This window comes from Phascolarctos cinereus, unplaced genomic scaffold (genome assembly GCF_003287225.1).
Source record: "Phascolarctos cinereus isolate Bilbo 61053 unplaced genomic scaffold, phaCin_HiC Scaffold_3;HRSCAF=262, whole genome shotgun sequence".
NCBI lineage: Eukaryota > Metazoa > Chordata > Mammalia > Diprotodontia > Phascolarctidae > Phascolarctos > Phascolarctos cinereus.
The window spans coordinates 132,897,089-132,921,684 of NW_027555736.1; the positions used below are offsets into that span (position 1 = coordinate 132,897,089).

General features: G+C 36.4%; 1 protein-coding gene across 12 annotated transcripts in view; it reads left to right on the forward strand.

Annotated features, from left to right (window-relative positions):
• MEF2A (myocyte enhancer factor 2A) overlaps window positions 1-24,596 on the forward strand; it is a 222,333-nt gene that overhangs the window by 32,951 nt on the left and 164,786 nt on the right. For 6 of the 12 annotated variants that reach the window (XM_020963908.2, XM_020963890.2, XM_078151167.1 and 3 more), the window contains exon 2: window positions 20,059-20,179. The exons of 5 other annotated variants lie outside the window; for them this stretch is intronic. The gene's annotated coding sequence lies outside the window, so the exon portion shown is untranslated. Of the gene's footprint in view, window positions 1-11,644; window positions 11,715-20,058; window positions 20,180-24,596 lie in introns of all 12 variants that reach the window. One more of the 12 variants, XM_020963899.2, reaches the window with a different exon arrangement.

The following is a 24,596-nucleotide window of genomic DNA, read 5'->3' on the forward strand; positions in this document are numbered from 1 at the left end:
GCTAACAATTGAACTTTATTCTTGTCTGAACTAGTCAAAAGAGGGAAGAATATAACCAAACAGTTGGGCACAGGAATACATTTCAGTTAACAGACTAATAAGAAAAGGGGAAAAAAGCAAAAGAGGGAGTTAGAGGGATGGTAGATTTAAGGAGGGATTGCTCTTGAGCAAAACAGACTCTAAGGAATATTCATAGTTCTTGAGGTGGCAAAGAATGGGAATTTGAGGGAGAACCCATAAATTGGGGAATGACTGAACAAGTTATATAAATGTGACGAAGTATTATTGTGCTACAAGAAATGATGAAGGGGGATGGTTTCAAAGAAACCTGGAAGACTTGTATGAATTGATGCAGAGTGAAGTGAACAGAACCAGGAGAACAGTTTATACAATGACAACAATATGGTTTGAGAAAGAATTCAGAACTCTGACCAACAATGAGTACAGAGGACTAATGATGGAATATGCTATCCATCTCCTGATGGAGAGTGAAAGACTCAGAATGTAGAATGAGGCATGGTTTGTGTCATGTTTCCCCTTGGTAATATGTAATCTAATTCTCATATAAGCACATACTCATCCTATGCACATATTCCACTCTCATATAATAAATGAAAGTCCTGGATCCTGAACACAGTAATACATAGACTCATTTCCCCTATTGGCACAAAATCCTGAGTCTGACTGCCAACAGACTGGGGTTCCCTTTAGTGTTACTCCTATAGACCAGAGCTGAGTCACACTGTATTCTTTCTCACATTCAGTTCCCCTGCCCTCAGGTTGATTCTTCAGCAAATGCTCTGACCCTGCTCTCTTATGCTAGGGAGTAAAGTCACTCTGGACCCTGAGCTTTATGACTTGTGTGAAGAGCTAGAAATGCCAGAAACCCAGGGTGGAGACTGTGACGTAAGAATGGGGAAAGACTGAAGTAGGAATGGATTTTGTCCCCCTTTTGTAGCCTTGTGACTATGGAAGGAGAAACGTTAGGTTTTGGTAGGAGGAAGCAGGATGTGTTTTTAGAATGATAAAAGATAGGGGGGAAAGAGTAAGGGCAGCCAACTAAATTTAAATTAGAATGGGGATTGTAAGTTGTTACTGAAAGCAGCTTTTGACCCATTTCTTTTTCAACAGCAATTTGAAATACATGTCCAGAAGCTGTACCTAGGGCAAGCTATGCCATTCTGCCTGGTATAGCAATAAGTACTTGGGATAGAAAGGCCATCCTTTCTAATTTCCTTTTCTCTACTGTATGTCTGTAAAAACCAGGTTTATTCATTAGTGGCTGGCCTTTTAAGTAGGCTTTAATTTGGGTAACTTTGTAAGTCCCCTTAACTACTTCCCTGAAGTATAATCAGAAGTGTAAATGATTGGTGTAAGGTTTTTTCTTATTAGGAAAATGGTGAAGAAAGCAAGTATGTCCTAGGTGTCTAAAAAGTTGGAAGAAGCTTAGAACAACAGAGACTCCTCATTGTTCTGCCATGTTTACCTTTAGCTATTGGAGATCAAATAGAAGCAGTGTGAAAAGCTATTTTTTCCCTGTGTGGGAACCTTGCTTGGGATCTACCAGTGGGCTACATAATATTTTTTTTTATACTTTATTCTCTGGGAGAAAATGGGACTTAAATAAAATAGGTAGCTTGGCACGTATGGTTCCTAAATGGTTTTCTCTCTCATCTCTTTAATCTCCTTTTTGAGGGTAGGATCTCTTTTTTCATTGGGTTTTGCTCATTATTTCTTTTTGGTTTTCTCTAGAAATTAGGGTTCTTGATAGGATGGGAAAGTATAGTCTCTCTCAGGTAAACCTTAAACTTCTTTCTCAGTGGGAGCCTAAATAATGCGGTAATCCATGAAGACAGTTGTCAGTCAAACTAAAGGTTTTATTATGATTTCATTTTAAATTCAAACATTGTGCCCTATTTTTTAAAGACTATGCAACTGTGTTTTGCTCACTTAACGCCTCATTTTGTCCTATACTCTACTTTACCCTTTTTCTCCTTTCCCAACTCAAATTTGTGTCATCTTTCTTAATAAGGAACAGGCTGTTAGAACTGAGATTTCTAAAATGGGGAAGGGGATGGTAGGAGGGGAGGGAGTGAAGCTATGTGAGAAAATTATTGGATATTTAAGAGCACACCTCTGCATAAATACGTTGAATTTTTTCAATAAGAACAAAAGATCAAATCCAAGTCAAGAAAAGTGAGGCTAAGAAAGCGAACCTCTTCCAAATGACAGACTACAATTCAGCAAATAAGTCATGCAAATAAGCCTGTGAGCATTTGTCTGGTCATGCAGATAAGCCCTTGAGTATTGAATCTGGATGAGATTGTGATCTATATTATCAGTTGATTCAGGCATATAACCATAAGTAAGTTTCCCTTTCCTTAGGCAACTTTGTGGCTCCTGGCTCAGTTCCATTAATGACAAATTTACTTTGGACACCCGCATCACCTTAACACTGCTTCAGGGGGCAGCTAGGTGGTGAAGTGGCTAGAGCACCGGCCCTGGATTTAGGAGGAGCTGAGTTCAAATCCAGCTTCAGACACATAACACTAGCTCTGTGACCCTGGGCAAGTCATTTAATCCCCATTGCCCAACCCAACCCAAAACAAACAAACAAACAAACAAACAACAACAAAAAAACCCACCACTTCAGCTCAAAAGTAAAACTAAAGAGATTATGGTCAAACCTTAGCCACCTTGGTAGTAGGGATTTTAGTTATTGGCCACTACACCTGGATAACTTGAATATTTCTTAAGAGTCTTCCTCAGTTTAACTTTTGCCAATTCTTTTAAGGCAATCTTCTCCTCATTGGCTTTTTGGACCTCTTTTATCATTTGGCCTAGTCTGTTTTAAGGTATTATTTTCTTCTGTATTTTTTTGTTTCTCCTTTACCAAGCTGTTGACTGTTTTTTCATGATTTTCTTGCATCACTCATTTCTTTTCCAAGTTTTTCCTCTTCCTCTCTTTTTGAAAATTAATTTACTTTTAGTTTTCAACAATCACTTCCATAAGCTTTTGAATTTTAAATTTTCTCCCCCCCCAACTCCAGACAGCATGCAATCTGATATAGGCTCTACATATACATTCCTATTAAACATATTTTCACATTAGTCATATAGTAAAGAAGAATTAGAACCAGTAGGAGGAACCACAAGAAAGAAGAAACAAAACGAAACAGAAGGAAAAAAGAGCAAATAATATGCTTTGATCTACATTCAAACTCCATAGTTCTTTCTCTGGATATGGGTAGCATTTTCCATCATGAGACTTTTGGAGATGTCTTAGATCATTGAATTGCTGAGAAGAGCTAAGTCTATCAAAGTTAATCATCGCACAACGTGGCTGTTACTGTGTACAATCTTTTCCTGTTTCTGCTCACTTCACTCAGCATCAGTCCATACAAGTCTTTCTAGGTTTTTCTGAATTCTGCCTGCTCATCATTTCTTATAACACAATAGCATTCCATTACATTCATAAACCACAACTTGTTCAGCCATTCCCCCCCCAAATTGATGAGCATCCCCTCAATTTCCAATTCTTTGCCAGCACAGACAGAGCTGCTATAAATATTTTTGTTGTCTTTTTTGTTTTGTTTTGGTGAGTCAGTTGGGGTTAAGTCACCTGCCCAGGATCACACAGCTAATGTCAAGTATCTGAGGCCGGATTTGAACTCAGGTCTTCCTGACTCCAGGGCCAGTGCTCTATCCACTGAGTCACCTATAAATATAAATATTTTTGTACAAGTGAGTCCTTTTTCCATTTTTAAGATCTCTTTGGGATGCAGCCCTGGAAGTTCTATTGCCAGGCCAAAGGGTATGCACATTTTATAGCCCTTTGGGCATAGTTCCAAATTGCTCTCTAAAATGGTTGGATCAATTCACAGTTCTACCAACAATGCATTAATGTTCCAGTTTTCCCACCTCTCCAACATTTATCATTTTCCTGTTTTGTCATGTTAGCCAATCTGATAGGTGTGAGGTGGTACCTCAGAGTTGTTTTTGATTTGCATTTTTCTAATCAATAGTGACTTAGAGCATTTTTTTATGACTATAGATTGCTTTAATTTCTTCATCTGAAAACTGCCTGTTCATATCCTTTGACCATTTATCATTTAGAGAATAACTGTATTCTTATAAATTTGACTTAGTTCTCTATATATTTTAGAAATGACTCCCTTATCCGAGATACAGGTTGTAAAAATTCTTTCCCAGTTTTCTGCTTCCCTCCTAATCTTGGTTGCATTGGCTTTGTTTGTGCAAAACCTTTTCAATTTAATGTAATCAAAATTATCCATTTTGCATTTCATAATGTTATCTATCTCTTGTTTGGTCATAAATTCTTCTGTTCTCTATAAATCTGACAGGTAAACTATTCCTTGCTCTCCTAGTTTGCTTATAGTATCAGCCTTTATATCTAAATCATGTACCTATTTTGACTTTATTTAAGATTTTCGTCTATGTCTAGTTTCTGCCATGCTCTTTTCCAGTTTTCCCAGTAGTTTTTGTCAAATAGTGAATTCTTATCCCAGAAGCTGATGTCTTTGGGTTTATCGAATGGTGGATTACTATAGTCATTGACTACTGTGTCTTGTGGGCCTAACCATTGATCCACCACTCTGTTTCTTAGCTAGTACCAAGTAGTTTTAATTGCTACTTTATAATACAATTTAAGATTTGGAATGGCCAGGCCACCTTCCCTACTAGCATTTCTTTTCATTAGTTCTTTTGATATTCTGGATGTTTTGTTCTTCCAGATGACTTATTATTTTTTCTAGCTCTCCAAAATAATTTTTGGTAGTTTGATTGATATGGCAGTGAATAAGTAAATTAGCTTAGGTAGAATTGTCATTTTTATTGTATTAGCCTACCCATGAGCAGTTGATGTTTTTCCAGTTATTTAGCTCTGACTTTATTTATGTGAAAAGTGTTTTGTAATTGTGTTCATATAGTTCCTAGGTTTGTTTCAGTAGGTAGACTCCTGAATATTTTATAATGTCTGCAGTAACTTTAAATGAAATTTCTTTCTATCTCTTGCTGTTGGGCTTTGTTGGTTATATATAGAAATGCTGATGATTTGTGTGGGTTTATTTTAATAGCCTTCTGCAACTTTGCCAAAGTTGTTTATTATTTCAAGTAGTTTTTTACTTGATTCTCTAGGATTCTGTAAGTATATCATCATATCATCTGCAAAGAGTGATAATTTTGCTTCTTCTTTGCGTATTCTAATACCTTCAGTTTCTTTTTTTTCTTTTATTGCTAAAGCTAACGTTTCTAGTACCATATTGAACAACAGTGGTAATGATAGACATCCTCGTTTCACCCCTGATCTTATTGGAAATGCTTCTAGCTTATCCCCATTATATATAATACTTGCTGAAGGTTTTAGGTAGGTGCTACTTATGATTTTAAGGAAGACACCATTGATTCCTATGCTCTCTAGTGTTCTCTACCTCTCTTACTTGATTTTCAGAATTTTTTTTTGAGCTCTTCCATGGCCTGAGACCAATTCATATTTTTCTTGGAAGCTTTGGATGTAAGAGCTTTGACTTTGTTGTCTTCTTCTCAGTGTGTGTTTTGAGCTTCCTTGTCAGTATAGTAACTTTCTATCGTCAGACTTTTTTTCCCCATTTGCTCATTTTCCCAGCCTATTGTTTGATTTTTAACTGTTTGTTAAAGTAGGGCTCTGCTTCCAGGTGGAGAGTACACTGGCCCAAGCTTCAGAGATTTTGTGTAGCTGTTTTCAGAGATACTTCTAGGGACCTGTAAGTTTTCAGTTCTTCCGAGGTGGTATGATCTAAGGAGATATGTTTACTACTGTCCTGTCCTGTGATCTGGTCTGTGAGTGACCACAAGCACTCTTTTCTGCCCTTGAACTGTGAGGAGGATCCCACCTCTACTTTGATGACAAGCTCTGCTATGCTAGTCTTCCTCCTCACCCTAGGACTGCCACCCAGGATTGCCATCCAGATCCTTGTATGGGTAAAACAAGAGTCTTGCCTCAGTGCTAGGAAAAAGACCCCTTTAATCTCCTTCTGACCAGTTGTTTGAACCTCTTACCCTCTGTGGGCTGAGAGCCTGGGAAGCAGCCACCTCTGATTCAGTCACTCCCAAGGCCTGCTCCTGGTTTGTTGGGACCGGGACTGTGCTGGCATGGCCTGCTCTGGACTGCACGCCACTCTCACCCAGGTGCAACAGACCTTTTCTGCTCACCTTCTGAGTTGTCTTTGGTGTCTGTGGGCTGTGAGGTCTGGAAACTGCCACTGTTGCTAGTGATTCAGTTGTCTGGAGGCCTGCTCCTGGTTTTCTGGGGGTGGCCTGTGCTGGCCTATGCTCCTCTCTCACCCTGGTGCAAAAGACTTTTCCTGCAAACCTTCCAAGTTGTCTTGGACTGGGAATTTGTTTCACTCCATCTTTTTGTGGGTTCTGCTGCTCTAGAATTTGTTTAGAGTCATTTTTAAAGCGATATGGAGGGGTTTAGGGGAAATCTTAGGTGAGCCCTTGCCTTTATTCTGCCATCTTGGCTCCATCTCCCTGATTTTTGCCATTTCTTAGAGGCTGACAGTTTCTTCTTATAAAAAATACTGCCATATTTGCTCAAACAGAACATTATAAACACTGTTCCACATGGCAGCCTTCAAAAACTGGAAGACTGACACCCCCCCCCCCCCCCCGCTCTACCAAGTATTCTTTTGTTTTTCTTGAGCTTAAGAATCTCTTGTTACTGATTTTCATGGCATGGACTTACTGTTCTTCACTACCCTGATTGCCCTCCTCTGATCATCTTCTAGTTTACCATTGTCCTTGAACTGTGATGCCCGGAACTAAACACAGTATGTGAGATTAGTTCTGGTGAGAGCAGAGTACGATAGGAATGTCTCCTCCTTATTCCTAGAAACTATGCATTTCAGTGAAGACCATGACTGCATGAGCTCCCCCTCCTTACTTCTCTTCCACTCCCCTCCATTGCAGGTTCAGTATCAGTCATTACTCTTCAGACCCAAATTGATATTGCAGTCCATTAAAATTCCTAAACTTTTTAAAAGAACAAGTGATTTTTAGCCCTGCTCCTTTATCTGGTATTTGTGAGGTTGATTTTTTTTTTTACTAAAATATAAGGCTACATTTATCCCTGCTCTGCTTATTTGTAATATCTCAGTTTTCAAATATATGGTTAATTTATTTTTTTGATTCAACAAGCATTTATTAGGTATCTCTAGTGTGATGAGTACTGCAGTTTCAAGATGAAACCAGTCTCATTTCCTCAAGGAGTTTACATTCTGTTTGGGAACACATATATAAATATTAAGCAAATACAAATAATCTGACAGGAAGAGCATTCTAACAAACCTGAGGATCAAATAACTAGTTTTTTGTAGTTTGGGGAAGAAATTCACAGTATTATTAATCTTGGTTTAAATTCACAAATAGTTCATTTGTTTCCGTCCCTACATTAGTTAGTTCATTCATCTACAGTCAGCATATTTGATCAATTTCCTGGGTTAGTAGTTCAGATTAGTTAAAGAACAAATCATGAGTTTGGCAGTCTCCCCTCTTGTGGTTCATCATTTGCCAATGAATCCCAATAAACACTAGGTGGCATAAAGATTGCTTTCACTGAAGAAGCCAAAGAGATAATGGATTGCATCACTCTCTGGTGACATGAATACTATGATCTGTCTCTGTGGTATAGCATTGGAATATCATTTTCCAAAATATATTGTTTCTCAGCAAATGAACACTGCCATTTTTTTTATTTGAAAATTTCCATTTACATGGTTAATTTTTATAAAACCTCCATTGGTGTTGAAAAGGTCAGTCAACAGTCAGTCCCTTTTTTCCTGAGAGACTATTTTCCCTTCCTTGTTAACCCTTCACTTGATTAGGGTACATCATATTCCCCTGTATCATCTTGTTCCCCATAATTCCTTTATATACCCTTTCATTCTGATCTTTAGTCCCACAATAACATTGATTGACCTATAGGTAGGGAGTTACGAGGTTTAGTGCATGATGTTTCAGGCCTGTTCTTCTGCCATCACTTGTTTCATTTCTACTTTTGCCTTGTCTCATTGTGTACTTTAAGAAAGAAATCTGTAATTGTATTGTTATTTATTGTTGTTAATCTCATAGATGCCTTTCTCTTTTTGGTTGTGTTTTTCCTTTTTTCCTGGAGTAAGTTATTTCATTACCCTCTCTTCCTTGGTTGCACATTTTGTTTAGTTTTCTTGTATTTCTGTGGTCTGGGGTGTTTGCAAAGCATGTAATAATATGCTCAAGTGTGGTTTTTGTTGTTCAAATGCTTCAAATATCTCTTTTATTGAACATTTCTTTTCATTGATGATTAGGTTTAGTTTTTCAGTGCATGTCATCTTAGCTTGTGTCTTGGCTTTTTTACTTATCAGAACACATTATTCCAGTTTCTCCTGGAGTTTCTGTTGGGTACAGATAATCTTGTGTTTCCATTCCTTTATATGTAATGATCTTTATTTTTGTTTCTTGCAGAATTTGTTATTTGTCATTGGAATTGTGAAATTTAACCACTATGTATCCTTGGAGTTTGTAGCATAAGGTTCCTTCTCCTACTTTCTACCTCCTAGGTACTCTGTAAATTCTTTAGACTGGCCCTTTGTTTTCTTTGTTAAGAAGTTCTGGGAAGTTTTCTTACATTTCTTTTGTTAATGTGTTAAGATTTTTTGACTTGTATTCTGGGACATCTGTTGTCTTTAAATTGTCTATGCATCCTGTCTAAGAGATCAATATGTTTTACTTCTGTGGAGATCATATTTTTTTAAACATTACTGCTTTTCCTTCTTTCTCTTTTTTTCAGTTTGTCTTTCACTTCTTTGTATTTATATTCCCTATCAGTTTTCTTGATTGTTTCTGTGGTGAAGGTTGCTCTCTCTGTTGTTTCTGTGGTTAAGTTGCAAGTTTTTCTGTTCTGCCATTTATTTTTTCTGCGCAAGCTAGGAGTTCTGCTTTCACAGAACTCCATTTGGGAACATCTTTTTTGTAGTTCTATGCTCTCTTGGGAATCTAGAGGGTCCTCTGCCTCAACAGCAGTTGATTTCATTTTCCCTTGTCTTGCAATGTTTATTCACAGATGTCTGGAGTTGTTTAGATGATTTGGAGGCCATATTCTATCATTGGTTTATATTCTTAGGCTCAGGATCTTTTAGTTTTCTTTTGAACTCTTTCATTATTATAGTCTTTTCCCTTATAGTCCCCTATTGATCACTTTTTTTACTCCTTCCTTCTTGAAGGTAGTTTTCTACTGGCTAGAACTCAAAGCTATCTCAGCTTCTTCCTGTCTTGGGGAATTCATATTTCATGACTCTCGTCTTTGCATCAAGTGATTTCTGGGACATTAGAACTGGCCACACTTGGATTCCAGTCTCTTACCCCCCCCCCTTTTTCAGGACTGGTGGATCCACACACAGAAGCTGGCATTTTTAGTTTAGGTTTGATTTTGGGATGTAACAAGACATTCTTAAGTCACCTGTCATAAACAGTTAACAAAAGGTTTACTTGGCCCTAACTTAGCAAGAATATGCAATAAGGATACAGGGGCACTTGGCTTCTAAATATGTGGCTGCCTTGCATCTGTCTGGTCATCAGGGCAGAGAAGGGTTACTTGTGGGATCTTCAGGAATCCCCCAAGTAGGAAGGGGGAGGGCTGTCTGACTTCAAATGCATTGGATTTGTCATGCACTTAATTCACCAGGAAGCTTATTCAGGGGAGTCCGGAATGAATCATGGGGAGAGCTTTGTTGCCTTTTAAAGAAAACTAGTCACTGTTGCAGGAGGAGAAGGGAATCCTGGTAGATTTTCGTCTTATCGAACTCTCCTATTTTCCATGATTTTTCAGATATCATTGACAGTGATTCAGCAATAACATTTGCAAGTTTTCAGAATCAAAAGGATGTGTTTTATTTGAGCCAGGTGATTTGAATACATTTTACAACAGACCTTTTCTGATGCAGCTGCATGTGTCAGTGCTCTTCTCCCCATAGCTTCTGTTTGTGTGTGTGTGTGTGTGTGTGTCTCTATATATCTATATTTATATCTATGTCTATGTCTATGTCTATTTATCTATCACATGTATAAGTCTTCTCCAGTTTAGTGTAAGCTTTCCTCACTTTTTGTCATTTAGCACAGTGGTTGGCACATTATTAGGCTCTTAATAAATGCTTGTCAGTTGATTTTATTCTGAAATACTTTGCAGAAATTTTAAGTGCTGAAAGGAGAAATATTAGATCTATATTCCAATTAGCTTTAGTTCGTATTGAATTATAATCATAGGATCATAATTTTAGATCTGGAAGAAGAGTGTTTAGAAAAAGGAAAGTGAAGATCTGAGAGTAATGAATGTAACTTGGAATTGATAGACGTCAATTTCCTGGTAGTTTATGCTGGATATTGGAATGAAATGAGATTCCTGACAGTCTTTCAACAATTAACAAAAGGAAGTTTTACTTAGCCATAGTAGGAGAAGGACATACAACAAACATATATATTAAGGACACCATGAATTAGTGATACTCCTCTGAGTTGCCCATAGTAGTCTGCTAGCAAAGCATCCAAGAGCAGTGGAGCTCCTCATGGCTCTTTTGTACTCAAGTAATCAGGAAGCTCCTGTATACCTATATTTTTCGGTTAATTGTTTGATGTTGTTCACTGTAAAATATCACTTTTGAAACCATCCTTGTTCTCTACAAATACTGGCAACAAGTAGTCCCTTAGTAGACTATTCTCATCAAAAATTTTTTGTAACTGAAAAAGTAGGTATAGAGACTAATTGTTGATGTTCTTTTGGTTCTATTTTCAGTATTATTAGGCACCAAGTTTTTTTTTTTTAATTTCACTCCTCTGCTATTTTATCGCACTTTAGCACATCTTATTAATCAAGCCCAAAATGTCTTCATATTTTCACTGCTTCTAGCATAGGCATCCCTTATGTACACTTGATCTAATCTAGATTCTTTCCCTGCCTTTGTTCTCTTTAATGTCATTCCTACCTTTTCTATAAGCACATTTGGGACTGTTTCTATGTGGTGAGACTGCACTGTCCTTGAAAGTGATGTTGGTTTAAAACAAACTTTTTCTATGATTATTCTGTTGGTCTTCCCATTTTAGTCCTTCATTGTTCTCAGGATAGCTTTGCTTAGTCGGATCTCTCTCATCATAAGCTTCTTATAAACTGTTTTTGCCCTGTACTTTTTCTATTTTATGTTGATACTATTCATAATCTTTCAATATCCTTATTAATAAGTCTTTTGCAAATGAGTTTGTGTTCTAAACTGGTATTGTCCGTGGCTGCCATTTCTTTCCTCTTAGGCTCTTTTTTAGGCACTTTTAGTCCTTGTTTTAGTGGTTGATTTATAGCAGATAAAGTTCTGTATGAATTTAATATGGTTGAAGTTTGCCTTTTTTCCCATCTACTTTCTATTTTTTCTTTATCAATAACTTGTTTAAACAGGTCAGGATTGGACTGTTTTAATTGCATGCCTTATCTTTTCCTCATTTTTATTCTGTTAACATTGTATTAATTTTGAGCTGTGTCCTAAGAATTTGATGGTCTGATATTCATTAGTAACAAGTAATTTTTGTCAAAATGTAATCATTTTTTTCTTTTGTGATCTTGTAGATATTCCCCATGTCTACTGCCTTACCTGTGTTCTGTGCCAGTGGATACTTTTTTTTGGAGGCAATTGGGGGTGAGTGACTTGGCCAGGATCCCACCACTAATAAGTGTTTGAGGCTGGATTTGAATTTAAGTCTTCCTGACTCCAGGGCTGGTATTCTATCTACTGGGCCACCTGGCTACTCCCAGTGGATACTTTCTTGTTTTATTTCTAAAAGATTTGGGCAGCTTTATGATTTCTTGAAATATGTCTATGCCCCCTTTTTTTTTTGGTCATAGCTTCCTTAAAAACATGTTCAAAACTGAATTCTTTCTTTTCCCCCAAGGCCTTCCTTCTTGCTAACCTCCCTATTATTGTCAAGGGCACCACTGTACTCCCAGTCACCCAGACTCATAACCTAGGTATCATCCTTAACTCCTCACTCTTATCACACATTCTTTCCCCAGTTTGTTAGTGAGACTTTCAATTCACCTTTTGCAACATATCTTGTGTGGCCACTTCTCTCCTTTATTACTGCCACTACCCTAGTGTAGGCCATCATCATCAATCATGCATAGACACTGTTGCAAGAGCCTGGGGATTGGCCTCTCTGCTCATATCTTTTCCCCATTCCTACCACACAGATATCAAAGTGATCTTGCTAAAATACAGATTTGAACTTGTCACTTTCTCTATTCATTTAACTCCTGTGGCTCCTATCATCTCCAGGATCAAATATAAAATCCTCTTTTTGGCTTTTAAATCCCTTCATAATATGGCCCTTACTACCCTTCCAGTATTCTTATTTTCCTCCACATACTCTGTGATCACTGACGCTATTCTCCATGCTGTTCCTTGCACAAGACACTCCATTTTTAAAACTTGGGCATTCTTACTCTCTGTCCCCCATGCCTGGAATTCTGTCTCCTCATTTCCACCTCTTGGTTTCCTTTGAGTCTCAGCTAAAACTCTAGTTTCTGCAAGCAACCAGACCCCATCCCTCTTAATGCTAGTGCCTTCCTCCTGAGATTAGCTATAATTTGTTCTTTATGTAAGGGTAGCTAGGTGGTGAAGTGAATAGAGTGCTGGGCCTGGAGTCAGGAAGACTCATCTTCCTGAGTTCAAATCTGGCCTCAAACATTTATTAGCTGTGTTACCCTGGGCAAGTCACTTAATCCTGTTTGCCTTAGTTCCTCATCTGTAAAATGAATTAGAGAAGGAAATGGCAAACCACTCCAGTATCTGCCAAGAAAACCCCAAATGGGGTTTTGAAGAGTTGGATATGACTGAAAAACGACTCAACAACAATATGGTTATTTCAATTGCCTTTGAAGGAAAAGAAAGAAATTCAGTAATCAGCAATGTGAGGAACATAAACCAAGCCACAGGGGGTTGAGTATGTGGTGAGGAAAAAGAAGGCAACAAATGTAGAATATTCTTTCTGGAATTTTAGCAGTTAAAGGGAAGAGAGATAGAGAAAGATGTAACTTACCCCTTTTGCCTTTTCAGTCAGTGAGCATATTACTCAGTAAGCATCTATTAAGTGTTTACTGTGTGACAGACACTATGCTAGATGCTGAGGATACAAATATAGTAAATAATTGTGGCAAGTAGTTTATATTCACATGTCCTACATCCCTTCAAACTTGATTACTTCCCATCCTGTACCTGTGCTTAGTCTGTTCCCTATTCATGGAAGGTCTTCCAAATCTCTACAAGATCATTCTTATGGAGTCCTAGCTTAATGTCACTTTGTCTTTTCCTTATTTAGTGCTCACCTATCCTCAAGTTAGGAGTGATATTTATTTTAGTTAATCTCATCTCACACTAGCTAATTCTAATGTTAGTTGTATTTATTAGGGTATATATAGCTTTTCTGTCTCTTCTGTATTGAAATCTTTTAGTATCTTGAGCGTTGGTACCATGTCTTATCTTTTCATCTCCAGTGCTTTTTACATCTTATACACAGCAGACATTTAATGGGTGGTTGAATTAGGACCATTACTATAGAATCATTGCTTTTTTTAAAAAAAAACACTCAATTTTACTTGGGAGTAAATTTATTTTTTAAACGTAGGTGTCAGATCATTGTCATATTTTGTCTTTTTATTCCTAGTGCGTTCCTAGATCCATTAGATTGTGAGGTTTTTTTGAGTGAAGGAATTGTCTTTTGCCTCTTTTGGTTTTCCCAGCACTTAGCACAGTGTGTAATAGCACATAATAAGAGCTTAATAAGTTTATTGATTAATAGTATCTAGAACTGTTTCCTTCACAAGTAGATACCTGTTAAATATTTGAATTGATTGAAGATATATGTTTGTTGTCACAGATAATAAGAGCCTTTCTGGTTCTGACTTAAAGTGATTTTCTCAAGGTTATATTGATAATAAGTAGGAGAACCAAGATTTGAGCTTGAGTCCTGTACTCCAAATCCTGTACTCCTTTTCAGTCTTCTGTGTTTTCTTAAGAGAAATCCTGTATAAAATGCATTTTAGTCCTTTGTAGTGAAAGGGAACATAGTATATAATGCAAAGAGAATTGGTCTGGAAGTGAGAAGACCTGGGTTTTAGTCCCATATTTGACATTTAGTTGGCCATGTGATTTTAGGGCAGTCACTTCTTTCTGGGCTTCCGTTGCTTATGTGTAAAATAAAGGGTTTGGACTAGATCTTTATAGTGCCTTGAAAACTCTGACATGCAATAATTCTATGGAATTTTTAAAGGTTTGACATCACTTAAAGTAGTTTCCTGATCAGAATAATACATGCCAGTGGAAAAGTCTTTCTTAAATGAGTTATGACTCCACAAGAAACTCATGGAACAAATAGGCCTTTTTCCGTAGCACTCTGCATTGATTATTGTAGTCATTTTATGTGTTCTACCAACATCATTTTTTCTTATTTGTATGTCATATGCTTGGATTTCCTATAATTCCTCATTATTTAGTTATTACATTAAAATTTAGTTCTGTCTAGTGAGATTTTGCTAATCACCAAAGTTCAAGAGAGCCGGACTGCTGTACTCATTAACAAATTTCAAAGAAGTTAGGAACAGAGAGGGAGGAATATGCTAAGTGACTCTGGTTGAGTCATAAATTAGACCTAAAGTTAGAGAAGGTTGCAAACCACTCCAGTGTCTCTAGAGTTGGACACAACTGAAAAACGACTAAACAATAATGACTGGCAGTCAGGCTTACTTGAAAATTTGAAATTAGGGAATGTTGGTGATCTGTGAGCATTTCCTGATTTTTCTTCTGCTGTAGAATAGAATGGATTAAAAAATTTCAGGTTTGTAACTATATGTGAAAGGTAGCAAACAAGAATGTTGGATACCCTTCTGGAACTAATTTACTTTTTGGATTATCCAGGTCTCTTATGCTGCTTTTGGATCAGACCTGTGTTTAGTGTGTAGGAAATTCCCATTAAGGAACTCCCTCTACCAGTGTGCCACCTGTTCAGCAACTTCTCTTTGCAATCTTACTGCTATTGTTACTTTCTACTGGCTGCTTATAAACTCACTATACTGACTACAAAGTAGAAGGTGGTCAGAGAGACCAGAACAAGATACAGTTTGTCCCAATTACATATAAAAACAATTTAGAGTTTTTTTTTTCAAATTTTGAGTTCTAAATTCTCTTCCTTCTTTCCCTACCCACCTCATTGAGAAGGCAAGCAATTTGACATAAATTATACATGTGTAGTTGTATGAAACACATGTTAATGTAAAGAAAGTAAAGAAAAAGTGTCTTTGATCTGCATTCAGGCTCTACCAGTTCTTTCTCTGGAGATGGACAGAACCTTTCATGATAAATCCTACAGAATTGTCTTGGAATCGTTGTATTTCTGAGAGTAGCTAAGTTATTCGTAGTAGATCATCATACAGTATTGCTGTTACTGTGTACAGTGTTCTCCTGGTTCTGCTCATTTCACTTTGCAGTAGCTCGTGTAAATCTTTCTATGTTTTTCTGAGAGCATCCTGCTCATTATTTCTTAAAGCACAGTAGTATTCCATCACAATAATATACAACAACTTATTCAGACATTCCTCATTTGATCTACATCCCCTCAGTTTCCAGTTCTTTGCCACCACTAAAAGAGCTGCTACAAATATTTTTGTACACATAAGCCGTTTTCCTTTTTGTTTTGTTTTATCTCTTTGGGATGGTTTTATAATCCTTTGGGCATAGTTCTCAATTGCACTCCAGAATGGCTGAATCAGTATATAACTTCACTAGTAGTATATTGGTGTTTTAATTTTCCCATATCCCCTCCAACATTTATCATTTTTCTCTTCTGTCATATTAGCCAGTCTGACAGGTGTGAGGTAGTAGCTCAGAGTTGTTTGAATTTGCATTTCTCTCATCAATAGTGATTTAGAGCACTTTTTTTCATATGACTGTAAATAACTTTGATTACTTTGTATGAAAACTGCCTGTTCATATCCTTTGACCATTTAGCAGTTGAGGAATGGCTCTTATTTCTAGAAATTTGACTCAGTTTTCTGTGCTTGAGAAATGAAGTCTTTGTCAGAGAAACACACTGTAAATATTTTTTTCACAGTAATAATTACCAAGTATGTATTTTCTTCCATCCTATTTTCCTCCTGTTTATCCTACTTTCTCTCCCCTTGTACCCTGTCCCATTCTCAAAAGTGTTTTGCCTCTGACTTTTACTTCCCCCAAACTGCCCTCCCTTCTATCATCTCTCCCTCTCTCCCTTTCTCTTATCTTCCCCTCCTACTTTCCTATATGGTAAGCTAGATTTAAACACCCAACTGAGTGTATATATTATTCCTTCTTTGAGTCAATTCTGATGAGAGTAAGGTTCATGTGTGTCCCTCCCTGCTTCCCCCATTTTCCCTTCCACTGTAAAATCTCTTTCAGGCCTCTTTTATGTCAGATAATTTATCCAATTCTACCTCTCCCTTTCCCCTTCTCCCAGTGTGTTGTACTTTCTCATCCTTTAATTTTATTATTTTTTTTAGATAATCTTACCATCACATTTAACTCACACCTCTGCTTTCTGTCTATGTATATACTCCTTCTAATTGCCCTAATATGAGAAAGTTTTCAGGAATTATAAATACAATTTTCCCATGTAGGAATATAAACAGTTTAACCTTATCAAATCCCTGATGATTTCTCTTTCCTATTTGCCTTAAATTTTATACTTCTTTTGCATCTTATATTTGAAAGTCGTGTTTTCTATTCAGCTCTGGTCTTTTCATCAGGAATGCTTGAAACTCCTCTCTTTCATTGAATAGCCTTTTTTTCCCCCTGAAGGATTATACTCAGTTTTGCTGGTAGGTGATTCTTGCTTGTAATCTTAGCTCCTTTGCCCTCCAGAATATCATATTCCAGTCCCTCTGCTCCTTTAATGTAGAAGCTGCTAAATCTTGTGTTATCCCGACTGTGGCTCCACAATATTTGAATTGCTTCTTTGTGGCCACTTGTGGTATTTTCTTCTTGATCTGGGAGGTCTGGAATTTGGCTATACTATTCCAAGGATTTTTCATTTTGGGATCTCTTTCAGGAGGTGATTGGTGGATTCTTTCAGTTTCTATCTTACTTTCTGGTTCTAGAATATTAGGGCAGTTTTCCTTGATAATTTCTTGAAAGATGATGTCTAAGTTCTTATTTTTTATCATAATTTTCAGGTAGTCCAGTAATTCTTAAATTATCTCTCCTGGATCTATTTTTCTAATGAGATACTTTACATTTTCTTCTATTTTTTCATTCTTTTGATTTTGATTGTTTCTTGATGTGTCTCATAAAATCATTAGCTTCCACTTGCCCAATTCTAACTTTGAACGAATTATTTTCTTCAGTGAGCTTTTTTAAAAGAAATTAATTTGTTTATTTTTAGTTTTCAACGTTCTTCCATAAGATTTTGAGTTTGAAATTTTCTTCCTCTCCTTTCCTTCACTGCTCCCCAAAGCAGTCTCTACATATACATTAAATTAAGCATATTTTCACATTAGTCATGTTGTAAATTCACTGAGCTTTCGTACCTTCTTAATTTGGCCAATTCTGCTTTTTAAGGAGTTCTTTTCAATTATTTTTTTAATATTTTTTCCTTTTGGCCAGTTCTGCTGTTTAAAGCATTCTTCTTTTTGTTGGATTTTTGTACCTCTTTTACCGTTTGGCCTATTCTGTTTTCTAATATGTTATTTTCTTCAGTATTTTTTGTGCCCCCTTTTACCAAGCTGTTGACTCATTTTTCATGATTTTGTTGCCTCACTCTTATGGCGCTTCCCAATTTTTCCTCTACCTTTCTTACTTGATTTTTAAAATCCTTTTTGAGCTCTTCATGACCTGAGACCAATTCATATTTTTTTTGGAGGCTTTAGATGTAGGAGCTTTGACTTTGTTGACTTCTTCTGAGTGTGTGTTTTGATCATCTTTGCCACCATAGTAACTTTCTATGGTCAGAATTTTTTTTCTGTTGTTTGCTCCTTTTCCAGCCTATTTCTTGACTTTTAACTGTGTGCTAAAGTGTGGCTCTGCTTCCCAAGTAGAGGGTGCTCTGTTCCAAGCTTGAGGGTTGTTTTGTGGTGCAGCTGTTTTCAGAGGTAATTCTGGGGACCTGTAAGTTTTTGGCTCTTCCAAAGTGGTATGATCTAGAGAGATGTGTTTACTGCTCTCCTGCACAGTGCCCTGGTTTGTGAGGATCACAAGCGCTCTTTTCAACCCTGGAACTGTGACCGGGGCCCCCTGCTCCCCTGTGGCAGCTAGCTCTGCTGTGCTAGTGTTCTTCCTCACTCTGGGGCTGTGACCCAGATTCAAGTATAGACAATACCCTGGTGCAGCAAAGGGACCCCTTCTGATGCGCTGTCTCTAGTCCCCTTATGATCTGTGGGCCGAGAGGTCTGGAAACCACTACTGCTGCCACTGATTGATTTGGCTGCTGGCATGGCCTGTGCTGGACTGTGTTCCTACCTCACCTTGGTGCAACAGACCTTTGCTGCTGACCTTCTAAATTGTCTTGGGCTGGAAAATTGTTTCACTCTTTTTGTGGGTTCTGCTTCTCTAGGATTTGTTTAGAGTCGTTATTTAAAGGTTTTTGGAGTGTTTTGGGGGGAGAGCTAAGGCTAGTCCCTGCCTTTATTCTGCCATCTTAGCTCTACCTTCCGAACAAGATACAATTTAAACACAATTAAAATCTGCTTTTTTTTTTTTTGCCTCCCTGTCCCATTCCCTGCATAATTGAAAAAGTAAAAGTTCTTGTAGCAAATGTATGTAGTTAAGTGAAACAGATTCCCACTTTGGCTCTGTGTGTGTGTGTGTGTGTGTGTGTGTGTGTGTGTGTATTTAAGTATGTCTCATTCTGCTTTCTGAGTCCATCATCTTTTCAGGAAGTGTTTGTTATGTTTCAAAAGGAGTCCTAGGAAATTGTGATTGGTCATTGTGTTGATTAGAGTTCTTAAATCTTTCAAAAAATTTCAAACAATGTTTTTGTAATACTGTTGTTATTATATAATTTGTTTTCCTGGTTTTGCTAATTTTATTCTACATCAGTTCTTCATACAGGTCTTTCCACGTTTCTCTCAAGCTGTCCACTTCATTTTTTACAGCATAACATCATTCTATAACATTCACATACTAGAACCACTTCAGCCATTCCTTCAGTTAACCAATTGATATTCCTTCAATTTTCAGTTCTTTACTGCCACAAAAAAGTGCTACTATAAATATCATTGTACATATGAATCCTTTTCCTCCATTTGATTTCTTTGGGTGTATAGACTCCAAAGTAGTGGTATTGTTAAGTCAAAAGTAGCTTGGTAATTTTTTTTAGGTATAGTTTCAACTTGCTTTCCAGAATGGTTGGACAATGAATAAGAGAGAGTTGTCTGTTTTAGGAAATTTTTCTTTTGGTTTTTATACTTTATGTTGGAATCTTGATTGTTTTATAGTTCCCTACTTTAAAACTCTTCTGTGTATCGAGATGAAAAGTAATTTTTAACATAAAAGTGCTTCTTAGATACAATAATTTGGTAATGTAATTCATAGAGAAGCTCTAAAATTTTGCTTTTTTTTGTTTTTGTTTTATTTTAAATTGTAAAAAATTTTGCTTTTAAAAACACAAAAAGAAGACAGTGTAGAATTCTTAAAATGTGCATTAGGAAAAAGAAAGAACTTATTTTACTGACAGTAGAATTTTGGTAGACAATTGTATTCAACTGACATATTCATTTAAATAATGCTAACCCGTGAAGTTCAGGAAGTGTTTCAGATCTCATGTGCAAAACATAATAATCTTTTCCTGGAGTAAGACTATCAAATGTTACACATACTATCCATATTTAATTGGCTCAAATTTTTGTTTTTAATGTCATTTAAACAGGCCTTATTTTGAAAAGAAGAAAGTTAAGTTGACTATCATGAAAAAAAAAGAAACAGACAAATATTAACTCTTAATTCCCCCCCTTCTTTTAAGGTATTGCATTTTAAGAAAGAGTAACCAACAAGAACTTGCTTCAGGGGCTGAACTGAATATACTTATTGCTTACTTTTTTGCTGAGTTTTGTTTATGCAAAAGATTCAACACACCAGTTCTGGTAAGAATTTTTCTTGACTAAGTATTATAGAACAAATAGCAGTAAGCTGTTATAATATGTTTGAAAAGGAAGACGCCATAAATGTTTGTTATTTTGAGTGGTAGTTCATTTGAAGTCCATTTTAAGAAAAAGAATGCCTAATTCTATTAATTCCAGAAATTCAAAACTTAAAAAAATTATTTTTATTCATTTTAAACTTAAATACAAAATGAGAAAAGAAAAAAAAAAGTCCATGTACACGCAGAACATAAGAGAGAATTTGGGGGCAGCTAGATGGCGCAGTGGATACAGCACTGGCCCTGGATTCAGGAGGACCTGAGTTCAAATGCGGCCTCAGGCACATAACACATACTAGTTGTGTGACCCTGGGCAAGTCACTTAACCCCATTGCCTAGCCAAAAGAAACAAAACAAAACAAAAAAAAAGAATTCAATATAAAGCAATGAATTTCCATTTTACAGAAACCTGTGTAATAAATCCTATGCATTATTTTCAAAGTAACCCAACTTTTCTGTGCTTCCTTCTGGGTTTTCTTTTATTCTCTACTGTGTACTTTTAATTTTTTTATTATTATTTTTTTCTAACTCAGTAAAATAAATTTTTTTAATGACTAAATGGGATGGTATTGAATAAATAGATTAGTTAGGTAAAATTGTCTTTTTTTATTATTGCCTTTATCTACTCATGAACAATAAGTATTTCTCCAGTTATTAAGATTTGATATTATTTGTATAAAGAGTATTTTATGTTTATGTTTATGTAGTTCCTGTATATGTTTGGCTGGTATACTCTCAGGTATTTTATATTGTCTAGTTATTTTAGGTGGTCAAAAACAATATTGTTGCATAATATTGGTGACACATAGTGTAGTTTCCCTATTTTTCTCTTTTAATTAAATCTGTTTTAGCTTTAACTTTGAGATCATAATTACTACCTGTTTTTTTCACAATAAATTCTACTGTAGCCCTTTATTTTATCTCTGTGCATATCTCTCTTTTTAATTGTTGAATTCAGATTTTTAAGCCATTCTGCTATCCTGTTCTGTTTTATGGATAAATTCATCCTATTCACATTCTAAGTTATAATCACTTATTATGTATTTCCCTCCATCCTATATTTCCTCATTATCCTTCTTACTCTATTTACTTTATCCCTCCTCACTTTTCTAATTTACTTCTACCTGTTACCTTGCCCTCCTATTCCTTAATCTATGTACCCTTCTAACAGTCCCTTCCTTATTTTCTGTCCCCGCCCTCTACCTTCATCCACCTTTCTAGAAGTTTCTCCCTTATCCCCTCCCCTCCTAATTCTTAACCTCTACACTGTTCTAAATCCTCCCCTTTCCTATCCCTTTACCCTTTTATTTTTTTTCTAAATTTAAAAGACTTTTATACCCTTCTAGATGTATATGTTTAACCCATTTCCGATGAGATTAAGGCCCAGCACTACCAGCCCTCCCTCTCTCACTTGCTTTTTCTGTATCGGTTCTTCCTTTCATGCCTCATTTATATGAGATTATTCCTTTTTATTTCTCCCTTTATAGTTGTTTTTTAGAATCATCCCATCATACACAGCATAGCCCAACCCTTTCAAACTACCTAAATAATGATGACAGAAGAGTACTGATAACATTTTTACATGCGAGAAGTAAATAGTTTGTCCTTATTGTGTCCTTATAATTGGTCTTTAATGTTTACTTTATGTATCTCTTGGATCTTATATATTGAATTTTCCTTTGTCACAAAAACCTGAAAGTCTTTCAGTTCATTAAATGTCCATTTTTTTTTTCCATTCAGGATTATACTTGCTGGTTAAGTTACCCTTTGTTGTAACCCCAGCTCTTTTGTTGATACAGTGTTTCAAGACCTTCAGGCTGCTAAGTCTTGTGTAATCCTGATTGTAGCTCCACTATATTTAATTTGTTGTTGTTGTTTTTGCTTTTGCAATATTTTATCCTTAATGTGGGAGCCTTGAAACTTGGCTATGATATTCCTGTAGTTTTTCCTCCTGATATCTTTTTCAGGTGGTGATTGGTAGATTTTTTCTATTTCTGCTTTACCTTCTTGTTCTAGAGCTTCAGGGCAATTTTCCTTAATAATTTCTTGTTATGTATCAAGATTCTTTTTTTAAACTCTTAACTGTCAGGTAGTCTATCTTCTACTATCTTTCCTCTATCTCTTCTCCAGATCAGTTGTTTTTCTGATGAGATGTTTCACATTCTCTTTTATTTTTTTTCATTCTTTTGATTTTGTTTTATTATTTCTTGGTATCTTGTAATGTCATTAGCTTTTCCTTGCCCAATTCTAGTTTTCAAAGAATTATTTTTCTTAAGTTTTTGATTGTTTCTAGTTGGTTAATTTTCATGATTTTCTTGATTTTCTTGGATTGCTCTTAATTTTTTTTCCTGATTTTTCCTTGATCTTTCTTATTTGATCTTTAAAGTCCTTTTAAAGTTCTTCCAAGAACTTTTTTTGGGCTTGTGACAATTTGACATTTCTCATTGAAAAAGGAATGGCATTCTTAGCGGCACTATTTTCCTCTGAATGTGAACCCAGATCTTTCTGTCCCCATAGTAGCTATCTATAGTTAGATTCTTTCTCCTTTGCTTACTCATTTTTGTTTTTTTGTTTTTTAGCAGCTTATTATTATAATCAAGTTCAAATCCTGTAGGGAATGATGCCCTAAGTCTTAGGTCTTTTTTACTGTTACTTTCTGAACTCTGTCTTGGGGTCCAACCTTGGGCACTTCTGTGTACTCCTAATCCACAGCTAGGGCCTCCCGGCTACACTGTCCTGCAAATACTCTTGCTCCCTGTGGTCTCTCAGGTGGTTACAAACTTCTCTTGTCCTCTCTGCCCTGGAACTGAATGAAACCAGGGACTCTTCTCTCCTGCAAGTGCCCATAGCCAGCAGGATCCCTGCCTCTGCTACCTTACTCACCAAGTGTGTACCAGCTCCTTCTCCCTGGCAGCTGCAGCCCAGGACCAAGTCTAGTCAGCATAACTGTGCTTGGCATCCCTCTAAGCATCCCTCAACAGTAGAAGGTACTTCAGTTATTTCCTACTCAGACCCCCATCCCCATACTTTCCAAGAGGTGAAAGTTTCCGAGACTGAGACTGCCCCAGCTGCCCCCAGGGCTTGTTGTTTGTTGATTCCATAGGGTTGGCTGGAAGTGTTTGCATTTCACTCAGGCCAAATCTCCACCTCTGGAGGTCAGGCCTTTCCTGGAGTCTTCTCAAGTTGTCTTAGGAGGACAACAGCTGACTTTTATTTCTGCTGCTCTGAGTTCACTTTGAGGTGATCTCCTGTCTTTTTTTGTGGAGGAAATTTGAAGAGCCTAAAGCTTTTTGGTCTACTCTGCTGTCTTCTAGAATCCTCCCCTAACTTCAAAATTGATAAACCCAATTTACCTCAAATTTATTGTCATTTATATTTGTTAAAAATTGTCTCCCTAAACATCAGTTTCTTCATATAGGCTAACAATTTGTTTCCTAGTTTTTACCTTGAAACATTAAGCATTTTGGAAAGGCTATTTAATGGTTACTAGGGAAATCTAAAGGAACTGTTTTTTCCCCATTCCCATCCTAACTGAAGGTGGTACCTGTGTATGCATGGGAGAAATGGATAAATTTAGTTATATTCCTTATTTCTAGAGTTTGTAAGCTTGATTTTCTGTTTCTTATTTCTTTTTTTATTGATGTTTATTTTCCTTCTCTGTAATGGATTAATACATTAGCATTTGGTATAGCAGTTGTCTCAGATTGATTTCTGTTTAAAAGCTGAAGGAGAGTCTTAGCACTGAACTTATCTGTCATATGTGACAGACTAGGGGAAGGAATATTAAGAATGCATGACATCTTGGGGTGGGGGGGAGGGGTGAGATGGGGTGAAAATTTGGAACTCAAAATCTTGTGGAAGTAAATATTGAAAACTGAAAATAAATAAATTTATATTAAAAAAATTTAAAAAATGTGAGTATGACTATAAACGTGCATTTTTAGTGGTTTTCCAATGAAAGTTCATTGCCTATCTTTGAACAGAAATGTTCTCTAATATTTTGGGTTTGGTTTACTATTCCTTTGGGGTTCAGTGTGAATACAGTTGTGCTTTGAACATTTTACTAAAGATTTTTAGGTAATTAGGTATTCTTAATTAGTTCTTTTGAGAAGTGTTAGTCATGTATTTTATGTACAAAAAAGAAATGGGAATTTTTTTTGTTTTGAATGAAAAGGTAGTTTACTTGGATTGGCACAAATATTTTCAATATCTATTTACTAGTTATCCTACCCAGAGGTAGAAGAATGTATAATATCACTTTTGATACTGTTAAGTTTAGATTAGTTAACTATGGTGCTTTCTCATTTTTCTTAGAAATGACATTACCAGATCAATGAAGTGTTTTTAAGGTAAATGAGATC